Source organism: Oryctolagus cuniculus, chromosome 7 (genome assembly GCF_051225735.1).
Source record: "Oryctolagus cuniculus isolate XC-2025 breed Fujian yellow rabbit chromosome 7, ASM5122573v1, whole genome shotgun sequence".
Taxonomy (NCBI): Eukaryota; Metazoa; Chordata; class Mammalia; order Lagomorpha; family Leporidae; genus Oryctolagus; species Oryctolagus cuniculus.
The window spans coordinates 151,923,715-151,939,413 of record NC_142873.1 but is presented as its reverse complement, the minus strand read 5'-3'; the positions used below and the strand labels follow the sequence as shown (position 1 = coordinate 151,939,413).

Below are 15,699 nucleotides of genomic sequence, written 5' to 3'. Positions count from 1 at the left end.
AAGAACCCCTGGCTCCTGGCTTCAGATCGGCCATTTGGGGAGAGAACCAGTGGAAGGAAGACCACCCCCTCCTCCGTGATCCTCACCGCCACCCCCCAGGTCACCTGGGCGACCTCCTGCATTTTGTTCTTCTGCTGAGTGTGTCTTCTCTCTTCGTGGCTCGGCCTTTTCTCCTTCTGGTGCCTGCTTGGAATATGGGTGCTGTGTAGGCACCCAGCCTTCTCCCTCGCTCCTCTGCATACGGAGCCAGTCCCCCACCCAACCCCGTGTTCTTCTCCCTCTGGCTGCTGCCTGCACCACTGGCCCTGGGATGCCACCTTTGTGGAGTCACTGACTGCTTGATATTTCTCTATAGCTCTGAAAGAATCCTCAGGGTGGGCGTTTAGCCTACAGTTTGGATGCCCACGTCCCCATTGGGGTACCTGGGTTTGATGCTCCGCTCAGGCTCTTGGTTTATTTATTTGCAAGGCACAGTTACAGAGACTGATGAAGAAACAGAGAGAGAGAGAGAGAGAGAGAGAGAGAGAGATCTTCCATCTGCTATTTCGCTGCCTAATTGGCCACAACAGCTGGGTGTGAGCCAGGATCTCCATCCGGGTCTCCCCTTTGGGCGGCAGGGACCCAGGTTTGCAGTCTGTCATCTGCTGTCCCCCAGGCACATTAACAGGCAACTGGAGTGGAAGCAGAGCAGCCAGGACTCAAACCAGCATCCAGATACGGGATATGGATGTTGCAAGCAGTGGCTCAACCTGCCTTGCCGTGACATTGGGCCCCTGTAACTTCCCAGTTGTTTTTTTTTTTCTTAAGATAGAGTTAGAGAGAGAGAGAGAGAGAGAGAGAGAGGATCTTCCATCTGCTGGTTCACTCCCCAAATGACTAAAATGGCTGGGCCCAATCCAAAGCCAGAAGCCAAGAGTTTCTTCTGGGTTTCCCACGCCTGTGCAGGGGCCCAAGCACTGGAGCCGTCTTCTGCTGCTTTCCCAGGCGCGTTAGCAGGGAGTTGGATTGGAAGTGGAGCAGCCGGGACTTGAACTGGTGCCCATATGGATGCCAGTGCTGCAGCCACAGCACAGGGTCTTACTCAAGGCTCCAGGGTCTTATCTACCTTGGGCTCTGCAGCCCCGGAGCTTCTGCCCAGCTCTTGGGGCTGTCATGGGCTGAGAGATCGTCACCCCTCCCCCAGTAATGGAGCGGCTTTACCTGTGACACCTCAGCACCAGCTCCAACTTTCCGGTTTATAAAGGCAGGCGAGCTCAGGCCCTCACGAAGGGAGCTTACGCTTAACTTTTGGGGTGGGCAGTGGGGGAGATAGTGCCAGCTCTCCGTCCACCATGATCCCCTTGAAGGCCCAGGGCGGCATATCCAGGCCGGTGCAGGGATGAGAGTTAAGTCAACACAGCAGCCCCAGTTTGTCTCTGGAATCCTTCCAGACCACCTCCTGTTTTTCCACCCTCCTACTCCTTGTTCGTCAATGTCTTGGTTCTCGGTTCTCTTTGTCTTGGCTTCATACGATGGTTTCTCTCCTCCGCCCGCCGCCTTGCTGGACGGTCCTCCCGGCTTGACTCACACTTCTGGCTCTCCACACGTGGACGGAGCTGAACCATTGATTCAGGGTTTGTCCGGTCTCCCACAGGGCTCCCGAGGGGAGGAGGCTGCCCGTGTGGGGGAGCCGCAGGACGTGGCCCATCTCTCGCCAGGACCATGTGGGTAGTGGTGGTGGCTTTCCGATTTCAAGATGGCAGAATGAAGCCACTTCTGCCCCATCTTTTGAAATCACCCGCAAGGGACCAGCGCTGTGGTGTAGTAGGTAAAGCCTCCGCTGTGGCACCAGCATCCCCATACGGGTGCCGGTTGGAGCCCTGGGTGCTCTACTTCCGATCCAGCTCCCTGCCGGTGGCCTGGGAAAGCAGCGGAGGATGGCCCAAATGCTTGGGCCTCTGCACCCACATGGGAGACCCGGAAGAAGCTCCTGGCTCCTGGCTTTGGCCTGGCCCAGCCATGATCGTTGTGGCCATTTGGGGAGTGAAACCAGCGGAAAGACCTCTCTGTCTATAACTCTGCCTCTCAAATAAATAAATAAATAAATCTTTAAAAAATGGAAACAGAAGCATGACTTAGGAGACCAGGAGACAGCCGTGGCCCCTGAGAGAACAGTCAGTGGACAAGAGGAGGGCCATCGACTCTGTGTGGTTCTAGTGGCCGTGGGCTTTAGGGTCCTTGCCCAAAGACTCCGGACTGGAACTTGAAGTCAGTTCATCCTCGCTGTTTTGCACGAGACTTGGCCAAACCGAGCCCTCGGTCAGCAGTTGGATGAATGACATCACTTTGTCTTCCGTTCTTTCTGCTGGGGAGAGGGCTCTCGAACCCACGGGCTGAGGAAGGGAGCTGTGAGCCGCACCTTTGCCCCAGTGCCCAGCAATGTCATTGCTGCAGAAATGTGCAGTTTTGTAAATTCACAGAATCTGTTCTTTCACTAGGTCAGGTTTAGTATTTCATTAGTGTAAAGTGAACTTGGTTCCTTGGGCGTTCGGGACATGATAATTACAGTCAGCCTTCGGTAATTCTCAGTGAGGCACCAGGTAACAGCACCAGCATCCACTATTTAATTGGTTTGGATCGGCATTAATTAGTCACAGATGCACACCAGATTCCTGTTTAATTCAATACTCTTGGGAGCACACTGTGGGCTCAGGGATTCTAACCACATCAAAAAGTCGGGCCCTAGAGCCCAGGCATCCATGGAGAGGAAATGCCAGATGTCGAGCAGTCTCCTCTCCTCAGAAATAAGCCTCCTACGCCTAGGTCCCCGGAATCTAAAACCTTGGCCCTTCTGGAACGTCCAGGCTGCAGTCATCGGCTCCCTCTTGAATCATCCGCTGTGCCCTCTCGACTGAATCATTGCCTTCCCGTCCACATGCAAACGTGAGTAATTTCTCCCGTCCTAAAAAACCTGCTGTCGACCCCACCTCTCCTCAAGCTATTGTTCCTCTTTGCTGTCCCTGTGAAAAATGCCTGAAAACCACAGTGCAGGGGCGGCCTGGGGTGAGCTGTCACTCGCCAGGCCGGCGTCCCGTATTGCAGCGCCGGTTCCAGGCCCGGCTGCACCGCTTCTGATCCAGCTTCCTGTTAACGAGCTTGGGAAGACAGCAGAAGATGTGGGAGGCCCGGGGGAGTTCCTGGCTCCTGGCTCTGGCCAGGCCTGGAGTGAAATGATGAATAGGAGATTTCTCCTTCTGTCTCTCCCTCTGCCACGATGCTTTTCAATGGAATAAATAAATAAATCTTGATGGAGGGGGGGACAGAGAGAGATGGAGAGAGAGAGAGGGAGAGAGAGAGAGATGGAGAGAGATGGTGCACTTGCTGTTGACAGTCTCTGCCACCCTGAGTGTGTTCAGGCTTCATGCCACCACTCCAGAGAAACCATCCTCGTCGGTGTCACCGACACCGCCTCCTGGATTTCAACTCCAGTGGCCGCCTCTTTTTTATTTCCTCTAGTTAATCTTGTCCTCTTTCTTGAAATGTTTTCTTCATTCTTTCCCCACCCAAAGTCATCCCCTCTCATTCCCCCTTCACTGATTCTCCCTAGGTCCCCAGCCCCTACATACTGGAGGCCCCCATGGCAAAGCCGCCCACCCCACCCCCTGTGTTCCCTCCCCCTCTGCCTAGGTTCACCCCTCATGCGATCCCAGCCAAGCAGACCTGTGCTTTTAACTCTTCTGCTTTCATATCCAGCCTTGACCTTCCCTGCTTACTCGGCATTTCCACTTGGATGTTGACTTAGCCTGGGTTCCTTAGAAATCAGAGCCTGAGGCCAAGCTCACACACTCAGGCTCTGTTGAAGAAGAGGGAGGGGGAGAGGAAATGAGGCAGGGAGGGAGGGAAAGCAAACATAAGGAGGCGCATTAGGGAGCGAGCCTCAGATGGGGCTCTTCCAAAAGTTCACGGAAAATGGAATTAAAAGATAAGTTTATCTTGATGCCAACAAAATTTTAGATCCATGCATATGAGGAGCCTTTGAAAAGTTCTTGAAAAATCCCTGTTATGAGAAAACTATGCTTGGATTTCACTACATTTTTTGCACCAAAATAAACATATCCTTGGATTCCATTTTTCCACAAACTCTTTGACATAGCCCTGTGTTCGCAAGAAAACATTGCTGGGTGCTTGGTCACATGGGAGCATCTCCAGAGACCCAGGGCCTCTCGGGAAACACGAGTTTTATTTCTGGCCTGCAGAAGGAAATGGAATTTATCTGTTGACCCCTGGGGTGATAGAAACGGATCTCTGCACTTCTGAGTTGTGTTCCTGGGCTCTTTGGGTTCCACTGGGGATGCCAGCTTCCCCAGCCCCAACTCATAACTTAAACTGAAGGGGCCGGCGCTGCGGTGCAGTGGGGAAAGCCGGCGTCTGAATGCCAGGTGGATGCTAGGTCGAGTCCCAGCTGCTCCACTTCCAATCCAGCTCCTTGCTAATGCACCTGAGAAAGCAGCGGAGAATACCCCAAGTGCCTGGGCCCCTGCACCCACATGGGAGACCTGGAAGAAGTTCCTGGCTCCTGGCTTTGACCTGGCCCAGCTCCAGCCATTGCGGCCACTTGGGGAGTAAACCAATGAATGGAAGACCTCTCCCTCTCTGTAACTCTGCCTTTCAAATAAATCAAATAGACCGTTAAAAAGAGAAAAGGAGTTAATCTGGGTTTAGAAGTGGTGGGAGGAATCATAGCCTCATGACCCAGTCATTTGGGCCTGGCCTTGGGACCAATGTTTTTAAATTATTACTTTTATTTATTTGGCAGGCAGAGGGGGCCTAACGGACTTTCCAATCAGTTCTTGAAGAAGTCATTGATCCTTCCTGTTTTCCTTATCTTTCCCAGCCTTCAGTCCCTTCTTCCTCCATGGAGCCTTCTCTGGCTGAGAATGAGCAGTGGGCGTGGAGGCTGAGGGCTTGGAAGGACCAAGGACGAGAGCCATGCAGGTAACTAAGAGGGTCCCGCAGGCACAGGGAGGTGCAGGACAAAGACCCTGGGGCGGGAGTTGGCTTGGCTGCTAGAGGCCCAGGGTGGCTGGAGCAGAGAGGACCAGAGAGACAGTAGAAACACGTGGCACAGGGCTTTACAGACCCTGGGAAAGAGTTTGCTTTGCCTCCGAGTACGATGGGAAGACATTAGAGGATTTGGAGGGGATGAGTGATACCATCTCACTTATTTCACGTTTTTGAAAGGCACAGAGACAGAGATCTTCCATCTGCTGGTTTGCTCTCCAAATGCCCACAACAGCCAGGGCAAGGCCAGATCGAAGCCAGGAGCCCTGAACTCCATCTAGGTCTCCTACAGAGGCGGCAGAACCCAAGTACCCGAGCCATCATCTGGTGCCTCCCAGAGTGCGCATTAGCAGAAAGCTGGGTCAGAAGCAGAGGAGCCAGGACTCAAACAAGGCAGGCGCTCTGATATGGGCTACAAGTGTTCCAAATAGCATCTCACCTGCTGAGCAGAGCACCTGCCGCTGCTTATGTTTGACAGGGACCCCTCAGCCTCGAGCAGAGACTGCCTGGGGCAAGGGCGGAAGCAGAGAGCCAGCCTGTTAGTCAGCCAAGAATGACGGAAAAGTTAGCACCAAGAAGCGACTAGAGTCTGGGTATCCTTGCAAGGCAGAGCTGTGGGGATTTGCTCATAGATGTAGAGATGGGGTGGGAGGAGAAAGGAGTTAAAAATGGCCCTAAGATTTCTGCTGGGAACAAATGGAAACATAAAATTGACACTGACATGGGAAAAGCCGGGAGAAAGAAGTTCAGTGGAGGGGGTGGCTTGCAGACCCATGAATTCCATTTTGGTGAGGTTAAGTTTGGAGATGTCTGCTGGACTTACTTTATGTCCCGCCCCATTTTTTTTTAAGATTTATTTGAAAGGCAAAATTACACAGAGAGAAGGAGAGAGAGTGTGATCTCTCATCGGCTGTTTCACTCCCAAAGTGGCAGCAATGGCTGGGGCTAGGCCAGCCCGAAGCCAGGAGCCAAGAGCTTCTTCCAGGTCTCCCATGTGGATGCAGGGGCCCAAGCACTTGGACCATCTTCTACTGCTTTCCCAGGCCACAGCATGAGCTGGATCTCAAGCAGAGCTGGGACTTAAACCGGCATCCATATGGGATGCCTGCACTGCAGGTGGTGGCCACAGCACCAGCCCCTATGTCCTATTCTACATTTGCTCAATCCTCTTCTCCTTGCCCTAACTCAATGACCGCTCACTCAAAGAAGAGTCCTGGTCACCATAGGTGGTTTCCCGCTCTGCCAGGATATGTGCCAGGCTCCATCAGGGTCCCTTCATGCCCACTGCTACAGGACCAGTAACAGGTCCCAGGGCCTGGGCAGGCGTTTGGCCTAACGGTTAGGCCATCAGTCAGGATACCCGTGTTCCACATTGGGTACCTGGGTTAGACGCCCACTCTGCCTCCTGACTCCAGTTTTCTGCTAATGCAGACTCTGGGAGGCAGCAGTGTAGCTCAAGCAGTGGGGTCCCTGCCACCCACGTGGGAGACCTGGATTGAATTCCTGGCACATCGGAGGAGTTGGCCAATGGATGGGACACCTTTCTCTCTCTCTCTCTCTCTCTCTCTCTCTCTCTCTCTCTCCAGGAATAGTTTAGCCAAGGAGAGCTTGTGTGTGGAATAGCAAAATTGTTGAAGGGAGGCTAGAACCATCCTCAGTTAGGGAGCCAGATATTTACTCCACAGGCAAGGGTTTCTAACTTGGAATTAAAGTCCATTCAAGTTTTCATGGAAAAATGTCTTCCTAGGGCCCGTGGTGTGGCACAGTGGGTTAAGCTGCTGTCTGTGATGCCAGCATCCCATGTTGGAGCACTGGTTCGAGTCCCAGCTGCTCTGTTTCCAACCCAGCTCCCTGCTAAGGTACCTGGAAAGGCAGCAGAGGACAGCCCGGATACTTGGGCCCCTGCCACCCATGTGGGAGACCTGGACGGAGCCCTGAGCTACCACTGACATTGGCCTGGCCCAGCACTGGCTGTACTAGCCGTTTGAGAACTGTACCAGTGAATGGAAGATCTCTTCCCCTGTCTCTCCCCCTCTCTGTCATTCTTTCAAATAAATAAATATATCTTAAAAAAAAAAAAAAAGAAGAAGAAGAAAGAAAAGAAAAGAAAAACATCTTCTGGCCAGGACATCTGAATGAATGTTTATTCTGGCAACCTCACAATGTCCATGAAGGAAGCAAGAGAGGCCAGCACTGACAAGGGAGCAAACACAGCTTGGAAAAGCACGTGCTCCTCGGAGCCTCTTCCAGGCCTCGCACGAAGCTGATGCAGCCACTGCTTGAGAGCTTCTGCAGCCCCCGGTGTGACCCCAGGGGCTGGAGGCCCAACCGGAAGAGCAGGGGAAGGTCGCGGTGGTCCTTTGGTGCCCCTGGAGTCAGGGCTACCCCTGGCTCTACCCCCTGAGTGCTCGGTAACCAGTGCCTTGAGGTCAAGGAGGTCAGTGACCATGGGCACCACTGCCCTCTGCTGGAGGGACTGGCATGCTCCCCAAGACTCGCACTTGGTCCCGGGTCAATAGGTCTTAACCTTCTTAACCTCCTGGGCCCCTTTGAGAATCGGAAGAAGGCTGTGGACTTGTATATTAAGAGTTCCAGGGGGGCTGGCATTGTGGTGTGGTGGGTAAAGCGTCCCATAAGGGCGCCGGTTTGAGTCCTGGCTGCTCCACTTCCAATCCAGCTCCCTGCTGATGGCCTGGGAAAAGCAGCAGAAGATGACCCAAGTGTTTGGGCCCCTGCTGCTACGTGGGAGACCTGGATGAAGCTCCTGGCTCCTGGCTCCTGGCTTCAGCCTGGCCCAGCAACCATTTGGGGAGCTAACAAGCAGATGAAAGCTCTCTTTTGGTAACTTTAATTTTAAAATAAATAAATATATCTTAGAGAGAGAAAGAGAGAGAGAGAGAGATCCAGGGATGTATGGACAGGCTCTCTGAAAGATGATCATCTTCCCAAGTCAAGATTTGACTTTGGAGATAGACAAGGCTCACTGCCCTTTGAGGAGCGCAATATCCACCTTGCTAGGTGTGAGACAGAAGAGAAAGCAAGAGGCGACCCAAGCTGCTTCCTGCCAGGAGTGGCTTTTCCCTCCTTGGGGTCTATGTTTTATAATTATCTCCTCTACCAAACAGATTACATTAGCTAAGAAAGCAATTGGGTGTATCCTAATTTTTTTTCATTAACCAGATACAGCAGGTAAGTGATAGCCAGTTACCCTATCATGGCTGAATTCATACAACACAGGCAAAAAACAAAGCCTACTTGAGGGGTGGGTGTTGTGGCACAGCAGGTTAAGCCGCCACTTGGGGTGCCCACATCCCATACCTGGAGTGCTGGAGTTGGAGTCCCGCTCCACTTCTGACCCAACTTCCTGCTGCTGCACTCCCCGGAAGGCAGCAAATAATGGCTGCCATCCTTACGGGAGACCCGGATGGAGTTTCTGGCTCCAGGCATCAGCCTGGCCCAGCCCCAGCTGTTATAGACGTTTCTGGAGTGAACTAGTGGATGAAAGCTCTTGCTGTGCCTTTCAAGTAAAATAAATAAAGCTTTAAAAAAAAAAAAAAGCTAACTTGCCATTAACTGAGCCTGGGGAGCTCTGTTGTGGACAACTCTATGATTTGGGTTGGCCTTTGAGATACAGAACATGCAAGCTATGATATTTAAACTCACATTGACTCGTTCTAATGCCCAAGTAATTCAGGGCTGCTATGTGTTTCAATCTCATGCCATCTTCCAAATGTATTTTTATGCAGCTTGAGTGCTTTAGCTGGAAGGAAATGCAGAAATTCCACCTTCACACGTGCTTTTCAAAACCTTTCCTCATTTTCAAGCTCCATGATCAAATGAGGACATTCACTGACCACAAAGCCACAGTTAAACCCCTCTGGATCTTATGCTTTAAAAAGAATGATTTATTTATTTATTTGAAAGATAGAGCACCACACACACACACACACACACACACACAGAGAGAGAGAGAGAGGGAGAGAGAGGTCTTCTATCTGCTGGCTCATTCCACAACAGCCAGATTTGGAACAGGCCGAATCTAGGATCCAGAAACTCCATCTATGTTTCCTACAATGGTGGACGGGGCCCAAGTACCTGGGACTTCTTCTGTTGCCTTCCCAGATTCATTAGCAGGGAGCCGGTGGGAAGCCCAGTAGCCAGGATTCCAATGGGCACTGTGATATAAGATACTGGCACAGTGCGCGTCAGCTTAACCTGCTGCACCACAGTGCCAGCCCCTGGTTCTTGCTCTTACAAGTGTGTCCCACACTGCACCCCTCTGGCTTTAGAGGTAGGGCTGTGTGAGAACACGGAACATCAACTGGGCACCCCTGAGTACCTGGCACGCCCAGTGCTGCAGACCTAAAAGAGGAAAATGGTATCATTGCTGTGTCTCATCCATCCATCCATTCATTCATTAAGAAATGTTGTCTCCACTGTACTGGACACTGTGGGAGACACTGGGAAGGGAGAGGTCCCTGTCTTCATGGGGCCTCCAGACTGGTGGGAGAAACAGGACGAGGAAGAAGCAAGCAGAGAAGGTGCCTGCCTATGAAGCATGAAGGACACCGGGGCGTGTGGCTGGAGAGGACGGGGTTGGGGCAAAGGCCTCTCCAGGCTTCAGCAGCCAGGGTCCTGGCAGTGGCAGCGGCACACTCAACCTGGGACATGGAGGAGAGTTTGACGGGAGGGCTGTTCACGAAGCAAGAGGAAAGAACGGCCGGTTCCCCTGCAGCTGCTGCCAGCGGGCTGAAGCCCGAAGGCACAAGAGGAGGAGGCAAGCACTGCTCGAGCCACCAGTTAGTGGCAGGGGAGGGCCGGGGTCCCGCGGTGAGTTTCCAGCCCAGGACGCTCCAGGGGGCATTCCCTAGGTGGTCATAACCAAGTACCCGGCCAGTGGGTTTACAACCAGAGGAATGTGGTCTGTCTCAGGTGTGAAGGTTGGAAACCCAAAACCCAGGTGTCAGCAGGGTTGGCTCCTCTCCAGGGGCTGGTGGGCGGCATCAGTTGCACACCTCTCCCTGGCCTCTGGGGATGGCTGGCCATCCTTGGTGGACCTTGGCTTGCAGCTGTGACAGTCAAGTCCACCTCCCTCTCTCGCCTTGGCCATTTTCCCTCTGTGTCCGTGTCTCTGCTCTTCACACGGGGACATGGGTCTTCTTGTTTATCAGTGTGATCTGGTTGTAACTAGTCTGCAGCCACCCTAATGCCCAGTGAGGTCACATTCTGAAGTTCTGGAAGCGACACACATTGTGGAGGACAATTTTCAACCCTGTACACCTGCTTCAAGTGAGTAGGGCATGGAGACAGTGAAGTCTCTGTCGGCGTCTCCTCTCCTCTTTCAGACTCTGAGTCAGCGGGGATCCCCACTCCTGCTACATCACGTATTTGCAGTTCAGGGCTGGTAACTTAACCCCACAGGAGAGCAAGGACTACCTCTGTGAGATACTACGACACACCTATCAGACTGGTGACAATATTCAAGTGTAATTAAAAGGCATTTGACTCAGGTAAGATGCCTCTAGGGTTGCATCCCTTCATCCGGGTGCCCAGGTTCAAAGCCAGGCTCTGCTTCCAATTTCAGTTTCTTGCCAAAGTGCACCCTGAGAGGCAGCAGTGATGGCCCAAGCACTTGGGTCCCTGCCACCCATGTGGTAGACCTGGGTTGAGTTTCTGGGCTCCTAGCTTTAACTTGGTCCAGCCCTGACTGCTGTGGGCATTTGGGGAGTGAACCAGTGGGTGGACAATCTCTCTCTCTCTCTCTTTCTGCCTTTCAAATAAAATGGAAATACCTTTAAAAATTTAAAAAGCTTCTTTATGAAAAACAAGAATAAACCCCTAACTGTTGGCGAAGATGTGTAGTAAGAGAAATGGCCTTACACCACCGATGAGGAGTTAAGCTGGTGCCATCATTTGGGGATAGTCGGGCAATCCTGAGCAAAGAGCACCACTATTGTCCCCTTGGTTACAGTCATATGTCCTATGAAAGTATGTGACAGTGTGCGCCAGGATACACGTACTGTGGGCCACAAGGTCAGGTCAGAAGAATAAACATACTGTGGATAGAATATAGTGGAGTACAATACAACAATGGAATAAACTAGAGCCACACACATCACGAATGATTCTGAAAACATTTATTATTATAACCAAAAAGAAGTCGAATGCCCTAGACTGTAGGTCGTGTGATTCTGTTTCTATAAAGTTCAAAGCCACACAATTTAATCACAATCACACCATACCGTGTAAGGATGTTTACTCAGCCCTAAAAAAGCGTGATGCCGGCAGGGAGGGAGTCGCTGCGATCTGGCGACAGACAGGGAGAGAGCTGCTCAGGCACTGGGACATCTCCACCTGACAGCAGGCTGTCCGAGCCACACTTGCGTTGTCAGCACCTGTCCATGTGCCTGCTCTATTTCACACTTCCATCCCTGTAAAAGAGGGGAGTGGCCCCTGGGCATGAGAACCAAACAGATGAAACAACAAATGTGACTCAGCTATTAAGAAAGGAATTGATTTTTAATTGAGGGGAAAGTATGAAAAAAATCGCCTGCATCTGAAAGAGCTTTGTTCTCGCAGGTGCTGAGCTATAAAACGTTCTGCTCTGTGCTGGCAGCGAGGCTCAGTTTACAACCCGGCAAACCGAACAGAGGCTCAGGCTGGGCTGATGAACCAGTTGAGGCCAAAGCCAGTGGTAAGCGGCAGCTTTCTTTCTTTTCACTCCAGTGTAAAGAGGCAGGCCCTCCTGCTATATTGTTCTTGGTTTTCCCCTTTTGAAACGAAAACTTCTACCTTCATGCAACTTGGTCCAGACTTCTGAGAGGAGTGGCACAGCAGGTAAAGCCACACCTGTGGCCCTGGCTCCGGCATCCCATACGGCACCAGTTCAAGTCCCGGCTGCTCTGCATCGGATCCAGCTCCCCGCTAACGCTCCTGAGAAAGCAGCAGAAGACAGCCCAAGTGCTTGGGCCCCTGCACCCACTTGGGAGGCCCTGAAGAAGCTCTTGGCTCTTGGCTTTGGATCAGCCCAGTTCTGGCCATCGCGAGAGTGAACCAGCCGATAGAAGATCTTTCTCTCTGTCTCTGTCTCTCTCTCTCTCTCTCTCTGTAGCTCTTTCAAATAAATAAATAAATCTTAAAATAAAAAAAGATAACTACTTACACCAAATTCTAGTTAGGAGCTGTGGGGAGCAACCCGGACTGGACTGAGTTACTGGGAATTAAGACTTATTCTATGCATCTGCTCTCCCACAATATGGCGCTGGGAGAGGAGAAAACAGCTTCTACGCAGCTGCCTCTTGCCAACTTGAGTGATGACCTCCAGGAGCTGATCCTGCTCCTGATTGGAGGAGAGCAGCGTACTCGGCGTGTGGGCAGCCGAGTTGGGATTGGCGGAAGAGGACTATAAAGGAGGAGAGAGACAACATGCACCAGGAACATCTAAGGGGAACATCTAAGAGGAACACCTGTGCAGCCCCCGAGAGAGCCGGCCGGCGGTGTGCCGCTCCCCCGCGGAAGTGGGGAATGTGGCAGGGGGAACCGCCCTTCCACGGAGGTGGAAGGGTTGGTAGCCAACCCGGGAAGAACCAGCAGCAAACCCGGGAAGGGCCGAGCAGACGAAAGAACAGCGCAGGCTCCTGTGTCGTTCCTCCACGAAGACGGGGAGCGACAGGAGCCAAGCACTATTTTAGGCAGTGTGTAGTTATTAAAACATTTCAACATTACTGTCACCCTTCGGGACGTCCTTACTTTGTGACTTAGATCTTCCAGGCTCATCTTGTATTTTCTCTGCCCCAGCCCTGGTCCTTTAAAAGAGAATGGTTCTTAGAAGCTAAGATCTAAGATCTAGACTTGCTTATTGCTAATGGTGTGTCATTACTTTCAGGCCATCATAGCAGCCAGGATCAGGAAATGTCTACACTCAAACACATGCATGCACACCTGTGTGCACCTGTATCTATTGTTTTTTCTAAGAATTTTTAAAAAGATTTCTTTATTCATTTATTTGAAAGTCAGAGTTACACAGGGAGAGAGAGAGTGAGCGAGCACTATCTTCCATCCCCTGGTTCACTCCCCAGATAGCTACAAAGGCAGGGGCTGGGCCAGGCTGAAGCCAGGAGCCAGGAGCTTCTTCCAGGTCTCCCACAAGGGTGGCAGGGGCCCAAGGACTTGGGTTGTCTTCTACTGCTTTCCTAGGCCATTAGCAGAGAGCTGGATTGGAAATGGAGCAGCTGGGACTTGAACCGGCACCCATATGGGATGCTGGAATCAGAGGTGTTAGCTTTACCCACTGCACCACAACACCGGCCCCTCTATTTGAAACGTAAACATAGACACACAGAGACATAGGGAGAAAGACAGCAAGGCAGAGATCTCCCATCGGTTAGTTCACTCCCCAAATGCCTGCAGCAGCCTTGGCTGGGACAGGCTGAAGCCAGGAGCCTGGGACTCAACTGGAGTCTCCCATGTGGGTGGCAGAGACCCACCTCTCTGAGCCGTCACCTACTGTCTCCCAGGATTTGCATAAGCAGGAAGCTGGAATGGAGAGCCAACCTGAGACTTGAACTCAGGTCTGGAACCAGTGCCTATGTGGGATGTCAGTGTCGCAGGTGGAGGTTTAACCTGCTGTGCCACAGTGCTGGCCTCTGTATCTATTGTTATAAGTTTATTAAACACCATGAGGTCATTCTAACTCCTTCAATTCCACGTCTACAGCACAGAGCCCTTTCAAGTTTCCTCCTCCCTGTGGTAACAGCTTCAAGCTTGAGAAGCCTATTTATTTAAGGCAAACAGAGCTCCCAGCAACTGGCCCATTTGCTAGGCCCTCCGGGGCCTGGCTGCTGGGAGGGGGGCGGCTGATGCTGGGAGCTAGGAACCAGTAGGTCAAACATCCACCCTGAGGAATCTATTTTTTTAATAATATTGACTGTTGGCCAGGGAGTGCAGTGGAGGATGGCCCAGGTGCTTGGGCCCTGCACCCCATGGGAGACCAGGAAAAGCACCTGGCTCCTGGCTCCTGCCATCGGATCAGCGCAGTGCGCCGGCCGCAGCGCGCCGGCCGCGGCGGCCATTGGAGGGTGAACCAACAGCAAAGGAAGACCTTTCTCTCTGTGTCTCTCTCTCACTGTCCACTCTGCCTGTCAAAATAAATAAATAAATAAAAAATAATAATAATATTGACTGTAACTAATTTTATAATGGATGTATTGCCGGTTTTTTTTTTAAACACACACACATTTTTCTCCACTTGTATTGATTTTTTAAAATTTTTTTATTTTTTTTTTTGACAGGCAGAGTGGACAGTGAGAGAGAGAGACAGAGAGAAAGGTCTTCCTTTGCCGTTGGTTCACCCTCCAATGGCCGGCGCGGCCGGCGCGCTGTGGCCGGCGCACCGCACTGATCCGAAGGCAGGAGCCAGGTGTTTCTCCTGGTCTCCCATGGCACTTGGGCCATCCTCCACTGCACTCCCTGGCCACAGCAGAGAGCTGGCCTGGAAGAGGGGCAACCGGGACAGAATCCGGCACCCCGACCAGGACTAGAACCCGGTGTGCCGGCGCTGCAAGGCGGAGGATTAGCCTAGTGAGCTGCGGCGCCGGCCTGTGTTGATCTTTGTTCTCCAAGAACTATAAAAACTCCTGAGTGTGTGTTCATTTTATTCAGTAAACCAATAAATATTTTTGAGGCACACCTGATGTGTGAGATAATGTTCTAGGGCTGGGGGTGCAGCAGTCAGCGAAACGCCACACCGGGGAAGGAACGGCGGGAAGCACGAAAGACGCGTAGCTAGGAACGGTAAGGCTGGGCTCTGCGGCCAGACAGCCTGGCTCCAGAGTTCATGCGGCATCATCTGCCTCCGATTGCTTTTGTAATCTGCTCTCCACCTTCTACAAGAGTTTACGACTCTCGTGAATCCAATAAAACTGCCTCTGTCGGTTTCCAGATCTGCACAACGCAGGGCTTTCTGCATCTTCCACGTCAAGTTCTCTGAAATTCTATTTCCAAATCTGTGAATTGGTGAAGACACCAACCTCAACCTGCGCTGAGGATAAATGAAATCACATGAGGGGCCTGGTGCCTCCTGACACATCACAGGTCTCCAGAGACGTCAACTTCTCTGTTCTTTTCCAACTCAGACTACAACGTGGTTTCCCCAGAACAGACGTTTTTCCCCCGATTATTTCAATCGTTCATTTATTAATTTTTCCACCCATTTGACAAGCATTTATCCTGCACCCATTCAATGAACATATTATCCAGTGTACACCAGGCCCTCTGCTAAGCACTGGGGACACAGAAACGGCACAGCCTCCATTTGCTGTTTATCAAATCAAACCCAAGGACACACAAATAATCCAGTACAACCTAATAGCTCAGGTGAGAACTAGACGGGTGGCCGCAGGAGGCGTCCTGAAGGAAGGGACACTGTGGTAGTGAGGTAGGCAAGGAGGCAGCCAACAAGGAAGGAGCCGAGTCCACAGCGCCTCCCTAGGGCGGTGCCTGCCCTCCCAATTACCCTCCCTCTCCCTTTGTGCTGTGTCCTCCATCCAACGTTCTGCTAATGCACAACCTGGGAGGTGCCAGGTGATGGCCCAAGTCCCTGGGTTCCTGCTGCCTGTGTCGGAGAACCTGAGCTGAGTTCCCCACTCTTCCCTCTGGCCC

At 52.0% G+C, this 15,699-nt stretch overlaps 2 long non-coding RNA genes across 5 annotated transcripts; one reads left to right on the top strand and one right to left on the bottom strand.

Moving 5' to 3' along the window:
• The first annotated feature begins 2,370 nt into the window (after positions 1-2,370).
• On the top strand, positions 2,371-11,988 carry LOC149125819 (uncharacterized). Of its 4 annotated transcripts, XR_016211253.1 has the most exons (4): positions 2,371-2,922; positions 4,874-4,974; positions 11,620-11,734; positions 11,853-11,988. It is a non-coding gene; the product is annotated as an uncharacterized LOC149125819 (long non-coding RNA). The 4 variants fall into 4 exon arrangements; XR_016211250.1 differs by lacking the exon at positions 11,853-11,988 and having other exon boundaries at positions 2,374-2,922; positions 11,620-11,838; XR_016211251.1 differs by lacking the exons at positions 11,620-11,734; positions 11,853-11,988 and adding an exon at positions 10,386-10,550 and having other exon boundaries at positions 2,378-2,922.
• Positions 11,203-13,777, bottom strand: LOC149125818 (uncharacterized). Its single transcript, XR_016211254.1, has 3 exons — positions 12,203-13,777; positions 11,833-11,973; positions 11,203-11,471 (listed from the first exon to the last, which is right to left on the bottom strand). It is a non-coding gene; the product is annotated as an uncharacterized LOC149125818 (long non-coding RNA).
• Positions 13,778-15,699: the final 1,922 nt, after the last annotated feature.